The sequence below is a fragment of the Scylla paramamosain genome, unplaced genomic scaffold (genome assembly GCF_035594125.1).
Source record: "Scylla paramamosain isolate STU-SP2022 unplaced genomic scaffold, ASM3559412v1 Contig102, whole genome shotgun sequence".
NCBI classification, from domain to species: domain Eukaryota; kingdom Metazoa; phylum Arthropoda; class Malacostraca; order Decapoda; family Portunidae; genus Scylla; species Scylla paramamosain.
In genome coordinates this window covers 207501-212500 of record NW_026973767.1, presented here as the reverse complement: position 1 = coordinate 212500, position 5000 = coordinate 207501, and the positions used below count along the sequence as shown (strand labels likewise).

The window sequence follows — 5000 nt, the reverse complement described above, 5'->3', positions numbered from 1 at the left end:
ATATATATATATATATATATATATATATATATATATATATATATATATATATATATATATATATATATATATATATATATATATATATATATATATATATATATATATATATATATATATATATATATATATATATATATATATATATATATATATACTCGTATATAGCAACACCCAATGTCATACGTTGAAAAAAAAATATATATATATATATATATATATATATATATATATATATATATATATATATATATATATATTTTTTTTTTTTTTTTTTTTTTTTTTTTTTTTTTCAACGTATGACATTGGGTGTTGCTGTGCCACGCAAGAAAATCTGAACTACTTCCCTGGCGCAGGGTAATAACAAGGCTGAGAAAGGCCCACTGAAGGTATAAATCCCCAAATAGTAGTTAAATTAAATGGTGCGAGGAAAAACTAAAGTGGTGTTCTCAGTGGGTGGTGCGTGACATCCCTCACTCAGGCAGGCAGGAACACTGAGACACCAGGGATTCCACACCTTACCTTCCCTTGTCTCCTCGCTTGTTAACCCGAGGGATAAGTATTAACAGTATTCTCATAACAATAAACCATGCTCAAGAGTGTTTCTCCTCTTCATAATGTTGAAATATTTTTAGCCTTTCACTAGAGCCGTAATTATATATATATATATATATATATATATATATATATATATATATATATATATATATATATATATATATATATATATATATATACGAATGACTTCAACTAGAGTCTTTTAAGTGTAGTGGAGGTGCGGCGCAGAAATGTTTGAGAGTACAGGCCTTAGTGCTCATCGTCTCACACTTGGTGACTGATTCCTGCTCAGCTTCACCACGTCCCCGGCATCACGACCCTTGCAACACGCCTCCTCCTTCACCTTTCCCTCTTCCTGCCCCCTACTCCCCTCTCATTCCTGTCACCCCTTCAAGATACATCCGAGATACAGCAATACATGTAACAGTGATTTATGCACACGTCTGAAGCACTGAAACACTGAAACACTGAAGAAGCAAATTGAAAGATCGGGTGAAATAATGAAAAGGAAAGAGTTAACGAGTGATTGAGGTGGTTAGCGTGCTCTGCGCGACTTGGTGTGAGCAGACGTCGTCACTGAACAGCTGAGCGGGAGGGAGGGAGGCAGGAAGGGAGGGAGCAAGATGGAGATCGTTGTTTTAAAATATAGGTAGTAAGTTATTGTTATTTTGTTTATTTATAGAAATGAAAATGAGTGAACGTGACGATGAAAGACCAAGAAATAGAAAGAGAACAACACAGAGGAGGAGGAGACAAGAGAAAGATGACAATAATTCAGTAGGAAAACTTCAACTGGAGGTGTTCCTACCGGCCGCCACTACTTGCCTGGCTGGAAGTACACGGTTACTTCACCTCACCTCACCACACTCACCTCAGTCAGCCTGCCAGCACCTCACTCGTGTCCTCGCCTTCACGCCGCCACTAAAGTCACTTCCCACACGCAGCACAGACCAGTACTTCTCTTGCAACACTCTCGCTCTTCCTCTTCCTGACACTCTGCACCCTCCACTCCCTTCCTCTCCCCTCCCTCCACCAGCGCTCCCTCCCTCCACCAGTTTTCTAGTTCCGTGTTATATTTTTAGTGAATAAAGGAGTGACATCAGTTGTAAATATTTCACCCACACTTACCAAACAAATAAAAGATTTAGACCTCCACTGATATGTTCATGATTACACAGAGATTACCCAACTTTGCGTGACAGGCAGGCGTGACGTGTCCAAGGGAGGGGAGGAGTGAAGGGAGGGTCAGCGGAGGAATACAGGGAGGGAGAGGAACGAAGGGGAAGCAGATAGAGGAGATCCACTCACGGGATTCTGCGTTGTTGATTTGTGTGTGGAAGTATCGTGGGTTTTGCCTGCCTCCATTGTTGCTCGTCTGCTGAAATAAGTAAGTGTCACAGAGAGAGAGAGAGACACACACAGAGAGAGAGAGAGAGAGAGAGAGAGAGAGAGAGAGAGCACGGCTACAACACACCACCAGTGACACCAGCAGGGAAAACCCATCACCACCACCATTACTATTACCACCAACACCATTCCTTCTTCACAGATATCCACACCACCACCACCACCACCACCGCCACCCACATGCTTATCACCACCATCGCCATGACTATCACCACCACCACTGTTCCTCCCTCCCAGTCCATTATCTCCGCCACCACCACCATCCCCACCATTACCACCCGATTAAGGAACACAAGGCGGTGCACCAGATATTAATGAAAGCGCTCCATTTTAACCTGCCATTAATTGCTGCCTCCTCTAATGACCCATCAGCGCCATTACCTCCTCCTCCTCCTCTTCCTCCTCCCCGTTTTCTCTATCTTCTTTCTCTCCACCTCTCTTATTCTTTTCCTTATCTGTCTTCCACCTCCACCATCACCATTTCCACCATTACCAACACCTCCTCCTCCTCCTCCTCCTCCCCATTACATCAATTAACCACCTAATCACTGCCACCCCCGCCATTGGCTCCTCCCTAACAGGATAATTGACGGCCGCTGATTGGCTGGGGGAGTTAGGCAGTTAGCAGAGCATTATCTTAACCTCTGGGTAAAGGGAGGAGGAGGAGGAGGAGGAGGAGGAGGAAGAAGAAGAGAAAAGGTGTTTATGACGAATGTTGAGGTGTAAGAATGATGATGAGGAGGAAGAGGAAAAGGAGAAGGAAGAAGAAGAGGAGGAAGAGGAGGAGGGGGAGATAAAGACAAGGTGTTTATGAGGACCTGGAATGAAAAGAACCAAAATGAACGGTGAGGAGGAGGAGGAGGAGGAGGGGAAGTAGAAGGAAGAGAAGAAGAAAGAAGGTGTATCAGTGTATTGGAGGAGGAGGAGGAATGAACGATAAGAGGAGAGGAGGAGGAGAAGGAAGAGGGGTAGGGATGAACAGAGTAGGAAGAGGAAGAGGAATAAGGATGAACATGGACAAGAAATGAAAATGAAAGGAGGAAGAGGAGGAGGAGGAGGGAGGAAGGAGGAATGATAATAAAGGGAGAAGAGAAAGAGAAGTAAAGATGAACAATGAGAGACGCGAAGGAGAAGGAGGAAGAGGAGGAGAGGGAAGGAGTAAGGATATTAGTAAAAGAGAAGGAGGAAAGGAATCACGGATGAAGGAAAGAGAAAGAAGGAAATAGGGAGAAAGGAAGGGAAAAGGATGAACACTGAGGAGAAGGGAGGAGGAAATAGGGGAGAGAGAGGCGGTGATTCTATGGGCGATACGAGTATAATACTATAGCGATATGTTAGGACACGACCCCAGACTGAGGGACAGAACTACCCCCCTATCTCTCTCTCTCTCTCTCTCTCTCTACCTCTCTCTCTCTCTCTCTCTCTCTCTCTCTCTCCGCTACTGTGCTGTTCAGTCTCAGTTCTTAGTGTTCTTTGTTATATGTAATTTTTGCTGCTTAGAAGAATGTATGGGTTTAATTTCTGGCAGATTTGTTATGTTGTATGAGGTGACAGAGGTGGATTTACTGTAATGATAATGTCTGGGTCCTCTGTCTCACTCATTTTCTGTCTCCTGTCTTTCTGTATTTTCATCACTTCCGCTTTTTATCTTCTACAGTGTTTCAGTATCCTTATTTTGGCTTTCTGTTTCCTATGTCCTTTTAGTATTTCGATCACTTTCTCTTCTTGTCTCCTATCTTTTGTATTTCCATCTATTTCTGTGTCTATTTTCCCCACTGCTTTCATCACCTCCACTTTCCATCCATGAATATTTTCATCGCCTCTTCTCCTCCTACGATGTACTTTAATGTATTACTATATATTTAAGTATAGGTTAAGATACGCTATCTTGATTTACCTCGCTTTAAACTTGTATCATCATAACTTAAGTGCATCAAACTTTCTCAGTAAATTGTTAAACTACTAAACTGGCAATGACACACAGAAGTCCGGAGGTGTGTTCCTGATGACTTGTTCAGTAATGTGGTGGTTTCCCGTGCTCGGCTTGCAGGTTGGAATCTTTGCCACGGTGCCTGTCTCTCTGTGCTCAGGTTTATTGGAGCCCTCAGTTGAGTTGCTCGGTGTTTCAGTGTATTGAATCTTATGGTGGTGCAATACAAGGGTGGTGGGTGTGACAAGAAGTACATTTTAGATGATAGATATAATAGTAACTTGCTTCTTAGGGTGCTACGAGAAATATGTAATGAATAGGATAACTTGACGAGATGGTGGAGAGAAAGAACGAAAAGGATGATAGATGTACTGCATAATTAATGAATCGAAGAGGGTGATGGCTGTAACGAGAAGTATATTTCAGATAATAGATATAATAGTAACTTGCTTCTTAGGTTACTACAAGAAATATGTAATTAATAGAATAACTTGACGAGATGGTGGAGGAAAAGGATGAAAAGCATTACAGAAGCACTGAATACTGAATGAAGCAATGAGGGTGATGGATGTAACGAGAAGTACATATCAGATAACAGATATAATAATACCTTCAATGTGAGGCTACGTAAAGGATGTGTGCTATTAATGTGATAACTACACGGGGACTAAAGAGAAGTATTATGAATGCACTGAAGGAACACCAGATGAAGGTTGTAACAAGCATATTTCAGACTATTAATCAAATAATAGCTTAAGTGTGAAGAGTTGGTGGAAGATAAGTAGTATTGTCTTGCTAACCTGACCAGCTGTTGACGTTATGAAGCAGGAATTCTCTTTGATCACGAGAAAAACTGTTCATTTTTCAATCTGTTGTTGCTATTAATACTGTTTCGTTCTTTCTGCAGTAATTGTTACTTTAGGCGTAGTGGAGATGACTCATACTAATCATAATGGTAACTGCTGAACCAACAGTAGTAGCGGTAGTAGTAGTAGTAGTAGTAGTAGTAGTAGTAGTAGTAGTAGTTGTTGTTGTTGTTCTTGTTGTTGTTGTTGTTGTTGTAATAATAGTAGTAGTAGTAGTAGTAGTAGTAGTAGTAGTTGTT

General features: G+C 41.2%; 1 protein-coding gene and 1 long non-coding RNA gene across 11 annotated transcripts in view; one reads left to right on the top strand and one right to left on the bottom strand.

Moving 5' to 3' along the window:
* The window catches only part of LOC135099099 (uncharacterized), a 42948-nt gene extending 41358 nt beyond the window's left edge, over positions 1-1590 (bottom strand). For all 5 annotated transcript variants that reach the window (XR_010267642.1, XR_010267641.1, XR_010267644.1 and 2 more), the window contains exon 1: positions 1430-1590. This is a non-coding gene — a long non-coding RNA (uncharacterized LOC135099099). The remainder of the gene's footprint in view (positions 1-1429) is intronic.
* Positions 1591-1819: 229 nt separating this feature from the next.
* LOC135099098 (calcium-dependent secretion activator-like) overlaps positions 1820-5000 on the top strand; it is a 187092-nt gene continuing 183911 nt past the window's right edge. For all 6 annotated transcript variants that reach the window (XM_064001534.1, XM_064001533.1, XM_064001536.1 and 3 more), the window contains exon 1: positions 1820-1945. The gene's annotated coding sequence lies outside the window, so the exon portion shown is untranslated. The remainder of the gene's footprint in view (positions 1946-5000) is intronic.